At 49.0% G+C, this 8228-nt stretch overlaps 1 long non-coding RNA gene across 1 annotated transcript in view; it reads left to right on the top strand.

The window, feature by feature from the left end:
• The window catches only part of LOC109300658, a 23502-nt gene extending 17318 nt beyond the window's left edge, over positions 1-6184 (top strand). The window contains exon 3 of the long non-coding RNA XR_002098294.1: positions 6092-6184. This is a non-coding gene — a long non-coding RNA (uncharacterized LOC109300658). The remainder of the gene's footprint in view (positions 1-6091) is intronic.
• The last annotated feature ends 2044 nt before the right edge of the window (positions 6185-8228 follow it).

Raw genomic sequence — 8228 nt, 5'->3', positions numbered from 1 at the left:
GCTACTTCACGGTCAGGGCGGCTAGGGTCTGGAACCAGCTTCCAAGTGAGGTGGTGCAGGCTCCCACCCTGGGGGTTTTTAAGAGGAGGTTGGATGACCACCTTACTGGGGTCATTTGACCCCAGTGCTCTTCCTGCCATGGCAGGGGTCCGGACTAGATGATCTGCTCAGGTCCCTTCCGACCCTAGAAACTATGAAACTATGAAACTATGAATTGGGGACAGTGATCCAAATCAACAAATCGAATCACTGTCCCTGATTTGGGCTGAATCCAAATCCAAATCAAATATGGCCCATTTCGCACACCCCTAAAGCTTGGGAATTAAGAGTAGTAATGCACTGGTATTTAAGGGTGTGTGTAGACAACACGGGCATTAATGTAGAGTGCCTGAAAATTTTAACATGGCTTTTTTGGTGCGGTGCATTTTTGTTTGCATTACACAGCATTAGTGTTCACATGAACAGCGCTTTCAAGCAAGTTAAGCGTCATGTGTCATTCCCCACAGATCTCAGTAGGGGGTGTCAAATACCAATTTACCCCCTGTAATGTCTTTCCTAATGTAAACCACCCGGGCTCCCCAGTCCCTACCCCCAGACTCTCACTGGGCAGACCGCTGAGCATGGTCATGCTCAGCCCAAAATCCTTGTCACTTGCACCCACCTATGCTCAGTTGGTCTGCTAGCTGTCCATCAGTACATGATCCCAAAGACCCCATTCCAATCACAAAGACTTGAATCCTCCCTTCCCATTCCTTTCCCTTCCCATCCCACCCTGTTACAAATATATGTGTTTTTTCTTTTATTTACTATAGCTGCTTTATGATAACTGCTATGATAACATAAAATGTTCAGGTTTTAGAGTAGCGGGTGGGTGGCTGGGTGTTTGTTACCGCCTGTTTGATTGGTAATTGCTGCCGATGTTGGTGGTGGTGGCAAGCTCTTCTGGCTTTTATTTTCCTGGGTTTTTTGGACCAAATTTCCCAGCATTCTTGAGCTCATTGATCTTTTTACAGTTTCCAGTGAGGACTCCCATTGGAAAACCCCCATTCCTTGTGAAGGTACACTGTCAATCTGTTTGTGTAGTGCCACATACAGCTTTTGGAGGTGCGTTGTGACTCATTTTATAATTGTTTTTGGAATGTTTTGAAAATATAGGTTGTTGTTCAGCTTGGTCCCCCACCTGCCTAGCCTGCCAAGAGCTATAATAGTTAACCTTTTCACCCATGTGGGGTGGGGGCTCATTCAAATGTGGGTGACGGTGTGTAATGCTCCTCTCCCCCAAACCACTCAAAGTCTGGAAGCAGCAAACTCCTAGCTCAGTCCAGATTTCTTCCCCCTTCCCCAACCACCCTCCCTTCTGCCCTGTGTCTGCAACACCACAAACCCCTGTAGACAGACACAGATTTTAAGTGTAAATGAATTAATTTTAACATAACCAGGAGAAAGAACAAAGCACTCCTAGGTGTTGTTGTCAGCAATATACTGTATCCTGCCAGACAGTCACACACAAGGGCCACCCAACCAGCCTCTCCTTGAGGATATCTCCTTGGTTCCTGTGCTGCTGTTGCTGCCTGGACATGTCTCTGTTCTCTGGCCACTGCCTGTCGTGCTTCTTCCCTTGACTCCTTGAAAACCTCTCTCCGGCTCTCACAGATATTGTGCAGCACTCAGGCTGTCACTACAAAGGCTGTGATATTTTCGTGTTGCATTTCGAGCCGGCACATAAGCACACTCCATTGTCCTTTCAGTCAGCCATACACACTTTCCATGGCCATCCTACAGCTGCTCAGACGGTAGTTAAAAACCATCTTCCGTGAGTTGGTGACGTTCCCTCCATAAGGCTTCATGAGCCAGGGCATTAGGGGGTAGGCAACATCCGCTAATATAACTGGGGGAATAGTGACACTGCAGATCACTGTCTCCTCCACGCTGGGTGAAAAAGTGTCCTTTCTCCACGAGGCCATGAAGAGGGGAGTTTCTGAACAAGCACACATCCTGCATGCTGCCGGCCCACCCAGTATAAATTTTCATGAACTAGCGCTAGTGGTCCACCACGGCTTGCAGGATCATGGAGGCATATCCTTTCATGTTTGTGAAAGCCCTCCCACTCCCTGCAGGGCAAAGCACTTGGATGTGAGTGCTGTCTAAAGCTCCCATGCAGTTCAGAAACCCCTTCTCATTAAAGCCATCTATGGCTTGCTGAGAATTCACCAGGTGGATAATGTTGTTTGCAGCAATCTCCTTAAGCAGCTGGTATACCTCACGAGTTGCCAGCCCTACCGTGCAGGCACGCCTAACTAGTTCATGATGTAGTGGAGGCTGGATATTGTTATTATTGTCATTAATGCTGTTAAACCAGGAATACAACTTGTCAATGAACACTGTAGCACAGTTTCTATACTTCTCAAGCATTGCAGCAGTAATCCCCAGGTAAACAGTAGGGCTATGCAAAGCTTCAGGTGCTGATTCAATCTGGAGGAGATTCGACCCAATCCAGTGGCTGACTCTCCGAATCTGAATCAAATCAGGGGACCAATTAAAAGGTCCAAATTCAAAGCTCTCTGAATCAATTCAGAAAAGATTCAGAGAGCTTTGGTGATTCAGGCAGTCCCTGCCTGCTGCAGCAGGGACCTGGACCCAGACTCCATGCTGGTAAGTAGGGGCCAGGGAAGGGGGGACTGAAGGAGGGGGAAGGGGACCATGGGAGGACCCCCACCAGGCCTCATCCCCTGCCTGCTCCCCCAGCTCCCCCGACCTCCACCCTTGTCCATCAGCAGCAGCTTTTCAGCATCTGCACCAAGCGGGAGGCAGGGACTGTAGGGTATTGTGTGGCCTGGAGCTTGGTGCAGCTGCTTTTCCAATGCTTCACCCCAGCACCCCAGGGAATTGAGGCTTTTGCACATCCTTTCATCCTGAGTTTTGCAGCTGGTGTTCTGATGTAATCAAGCTTGCAAAAAAAAAAAGTTTTTCCTACTCTTCTCCTGGTAATGTAGGCTACTCAAAACTTTTGCCACTTTAGGGAAAACAGGCTGTGCTTCTGTAATAAAATTATTTTGCACAAGCAGGCGGGTAGATATCAATTTTTGCAACATTTCAGACCATTGAGTAGCCATTCCAAAGTATGCCTTATTTACCCCATCACCAGGTATTTTTTGTTGTTAAACTGGGTGCTTCACCACCTTTGGGTGTTTTGACACTTACAGGTAATGCCTTCACAATCTTTGGAATTTTCCAAGACCCTCATGCAAACACAGCCTGCATATAAAGAGGCCCCTGCTCCCCCACCAAAAAAAATTGCTAGCCCCCTTTCACAAATCGCTTGTGCTGTTGACCATGAACTTCTTTGCCATGTCTCAGAAAACCAAGGCCAGCAGTGTGGAGCCGACGTCCCAGGAGGCTGATACCTCCAACACCCATGGACCCAACTGGACTTGGGAAGAACTGGAGGACTTAATTGACATATGGTAGGAGCAAAAGATCATAGACAGGCTGGAAAGTAGGAGGAATAAACTTGTTTATGTTGAGATCGCAAAAGGCATGCAGGTGCTAGGGCACAATCGTGACTGGACCCAGGTCCTTTGCAAGATCAAGTCCCTGAAATCAGTGTTTTACAGAGCCAAAGATGCGAACTCTCATTCTAGGGCAGGTTGCACAATTGCCCCCTTCTGTGACAATCTGTCCATCATTCTCTCCAAGGATGTGGGCGACAACCTGGGTACGAAGACTTTCAGCACCAGGGTTGGGCAGGAGGAGAAGCAGGAGGACAAGGAGGAGGAGGTAGCAGCCCCTCCTATGGGTGTAAGCATGAGCATGTCTCAGCTGTACAGAGACCACTCCCAGCTCCCTGATAACCATGAGTGGCAGAAAGAACCATCGGTCACCATACACTTAGTGACACTTAGCCCCGTTCCACAGACTAGCACAGATAACAAAGCAGAGGAGGTGGAGGATCAGGAAGAAGCCCACCATCTACTGTGACCAAGACCCAACGTAAGACCTTACCTGGCTAGACCAGGTAAGTCTCTTGTAATGTGCCTTTTGCTAGGGGTGTGTAAAATGTGCCACATTCAATTTGGATTCAGCCTGAATCAGGGACAGCAATTCAATTTGTTGATTCAGATCACTGTCCCCTATTCGATTTGGCTGAATCAGAATCTGAAGATTCAACGCTGACTTGGAGAATCAGCAATTCGGACATAGACACAGCTTTAAATGTTTTTTCTACATACCTCGAGGTACTAGGTGTGGCTCGTGAACACTGCAATGCTGGAGCATATGGAGTGTCCCACAGGAGCACAGGGAGGGCCAGTGTGTTCAGCAGCAAACCCAGAAGTGGACTGGAAGCACTTCCAGTCTACTTCTGGGTCCACCGGGGAGTGTGCTGTGGACCCCCCCTGTGCCCCCTTGGCTTGGCAACCAGCCATGGAGGAACCCCAGGTGCCACCCCCCCCATACCCAGGAGGCACCAGTCACTGAACTGGGAGGGTCGAAGGGGGGTCCCGTGTGTTCCCCAGGAAACTCAGAAGTGGACTGGAAGTGCTTCTGGTAAACATCCGGGTCTGTTGCTGAGCACTCTGGGGAGCCCCTCCACACTCCTGTGGGACACTCCCGCTGCCTTAGCATTGCAGCATTCATGAGCCACCTGGTACCTTGAGGCATGTAGAAAAAATATTTAAAGCTGTGTCTATATCCGAATTGCTGAATCTTTCTGAATCTCTCTGAATTGATTTGGAGTGTTTCAATTCAATTTGGAGAGATTAAAGGGTCTCCTGATTCAGATTCAGAGATTCAGCCACTGAATTTGGCCAAATCTCCACCAAATTGAATCAGGGACCAAAGCTTCTCACCACCCTACCTCTTGCCACTGCCAGGCAATGCCCGAGTTTGTGCTGGTTGGGGTTGGGGGCAGAGAGGGAGAAATCCATGTGTTGCTGGAGGTGGGTCACCATGTTCTGTTGGTGGTGGTGCATGACAGGTTCAGTAGCTCATAATGTAACAGACACCAAACTAATTAATTGCTTTACTTAATTTTTTGCAGTTAGCATGGGAAGTGGCAGCTGTGGACCTGTTTCTGACGTGAGTACTTTTATGTTTTGGGCAGTATGAGTCGTGCCCCACTGTTGCAGGGTCTGCTTCTGTGCCGGCTGGCATTTTGTGCACTGCATGGTGGGGTGGAGGGGCATGCACTTTCCTCCTCTTGTTTTTTTCTTTGTTTATCAGCCACCGTGACCCATGGCTGCCCAGAACAGCACTCCACTCACAATACAGCAGAGAGCTGCAGAAATTTTTGAAACAAGCAGAGACGGTTCCACAAAACCTCACTTGAGGTTTTGGCAGACTCCTCAGTAGCCAGAGCAGAACATGCAGATGCCTGGTGGGACAAACTCCACGAGTCACTGATCAAGGATGTTGCCATCTTTGAGGAAGTGTGACACACCATGCAGAATTTGAAAGATGTGGTCCACGAGTCCCGTGTTGAATTACAGATGTCACAGGACGCTTTCAATGATGCCTTTCAGAGTGTGCAGAAGTACCTAAATAAATGGGTACCAATGCCTGAAAGGGAAAAGTCGGTTCTCTCATCTTGCCTCTGTGCAAGATGAGTGTAGAATTATAGCCAAGCCTGTTCCCCCTAACTCAGTGGGGTCGCAGGAGGGCCGTATGACTGCCAGCAGGGCCAGGAGGGTGTCACTGTGTTTCAGGGAGACAAGAGCAGTTCAGGGTCATGAAGCATAAGTAACTCGTGCATTGTAAACAATAAAACCTCATGGTTTCCTGGCTTCCTGAGTCTGCCTCCATATCCACCCTTACACTGTTTGGTTGTGAAGGTGGATTTCAATCATTGTTTGGGTTCATTTCTCTGTTTGTTTTTCCTGCCACTTGCTGCATGGTGCCAGGGGGAGGGGTTGGCACTCTCTCTTGCACAGGTATACAGGGCGGCTCCAGAGATAAACAGGGGGGCTGCCTGGGTGGGTCACAACACACAAGTGCTGACCTGCACACCAGCATTTTGCAAAGGTAGCACCCACTCTACAAAGTAACTTTTGAGGCCATACTTACTGCTTCTGATTTCCCCTCCCTTAGTTGGGAGAAGGGAAGTGGTGTGTCACCCCCCAGAAGCCTGGCTTGCTTTTTGGCAAGCCACCAGCCACTTCGCAAAGTCGCCCACAGGGTCTCATGCCTTCCCAGGCTCTTTGGCTTATTCTTCACAGCCCTTCCTTGCATTTTCCCTAGATGGAAACTCTGAAAGTGCACTTTTTCAAGATTCTTTTCACACTCTTTTCCAGCCCGGTGCCAGGCACCATCTCCTTTGTTTTGGAACACCAAAGCAAGGCGGTGAGTGGAGGGGTGGCATGGGGTTTAAGACCTGCTTTGCTTACACACAAACCCAGGAACTTTGCAAAAATTTCCAGCTTCTTTTCACACTCTTTTTTCCAGCCTGAGCCAGAGTGCTGGGTTTTTTCCACACCAAAATGAGGCTGCCGATGGAGGGGGGAGGGGTTGCCCCACTCAAGCACTATAAATTGGGGGAGCAGAGGTCACTGTATCAATGAGGGAGGTTTGAGGTGGGTGAGGGACAACAGCACAGCGGGGGCAGAGAAGGACTCATCCTAGTCACGAGACTTGCCCCTGGGGGGCACAGCAATGTGAATCCAGGGTTCGAGAAGACTGCAGGCTGATCAAGTGGGGTGCAGTGAAGCTTTGAGTGCTATTTAAAGCCTGCACCTCTGCGACATGAGACTCAAAAGAGGACATGGTGATGTGCCATATGCCACCTTTGGTAAGTGACACCTGACACTTGTCTGTGCCCTGAGGGTGGCAGGGTCATCCCTAGGGGGCCACGAAAAAAGTGACCACCCCAAGCACAGCGTTTTGGGGGCTCTGCAGAGATGGGTGGAGCAGACAGGACAACTCCTCAGTGCCACTGCCAGCCTCCCATCAGGACGCTCCCCAACTCCCCTCCCCCGCCACCACAGCATGTGGGTTCGGCTCTGTGCAGGGGAGGTGGGGGGAATAATTTGCCCAAGGCCCTGCACCAGTGGCATACTGTGGGTCTCCAGGGTCTGGGGGACAAGCCCAGGGTGCCGTCACCCTCGCTCCCACACACGCCCTGGACAAGTCACCTTCTGCGGCGATTCTGGTGGTGGGGGCGAGGGGGCAGGGGAGGCAAGCAGCGCAGAATGGTAGCACCCCCTTTGCAACTGCCAATGGCACCCCCTTCACATCCATGCAGGGGTGGCCATGCCGCCCGCTGCCATTGGTATGTCACTGTCCTGCATCCAGATAGGGTCATCTCTGGCTGGGAGGGATACATTGTTTAGTTCATATTTATTGTAAACAGGGCTGATGGATTGTTATGGTCATGAAGGAAGGTATGTGAGGTGCACAAGAGGCACCAATACAATTCCTATGCTCTTTCTATCCTCCCTCCCTTCGGTTTTTAGATCCCTTTCCACTGCTAGCCATAGGCTGATCAATCCCTGTTGGGGTGACAAAAGGCAAAAAGAGAAAGAAAGAGAAGAGGAAGAGGATGACAACACTTCCTTCAGGATTCTCTCAACAACTGAACTATTATGCATTATAATTATAGTTGACTTTCATCCTGACTTATATAGACTTATAATTTAATAACAGCTAATACTAATAATAGGAGTCAATAATATTATTAATTCAAATAGTAATATATTAATAAGTGTTTGTAGTAAATGATTTATTAATGATCAATAATAATTGTAACGGTTCAGTTCCTTATCACAGCATTTCAAAGCAGGTAGATCTGCTTTATCACCCTGCATACATCATACACATCCTGGGCCTCCACCATATATATATCCAATGTATGATATAGACTTATATTATATAGACTTATAAGTACAGTTTGATTCCTTATGATGAGAAAGCAGTAGCGCTGTGTAAAGCTTTGGGCGCTGATTCAATTTGGAGGATATACGGCCTGATTCAGTGGCTGAATCTCTGAATCTAAATGGAATCAGGAGACCAACGAAAAGGTCTGAATCACTTCAAAGCTCTCTGAATTGATCTGGAAAAGATTCAGAGAGCTTTGGTGATTCAGACAGTCCCCGCTCACTGCAGCAAGGATCTGGACCTGGACTCCATGCTAGTAAGTAGTGGGCAGGGGAGGGGAGGCTGGAAGAAGGGGGAGGAGACCATGGGGGGATTCCTGCCAGGCCCCATCCCCTGCCTGCTCCCCCAGCCCCTCTGAGCAC

Source organism: Gavialis gangeticus, unplaced genomic scaffold (genome assembly GCF_001723915.1).
Source record: "Gavialis gangeticus isolate Ggan-Ray unplaced genomic scaffold, GavGan_comp1, whole genome shotgun sequence".
Taxonomy (NCBI): Eukaryota; Metazoa; Chordata; order Crocodylia; family Gavialidae; genus Gavialis; species Gavialis gangeticus.
Note: the sequence above shows the minus strand (reverse complement) of the source record. Positions and strands in the feature narration are given on the sequence as shown.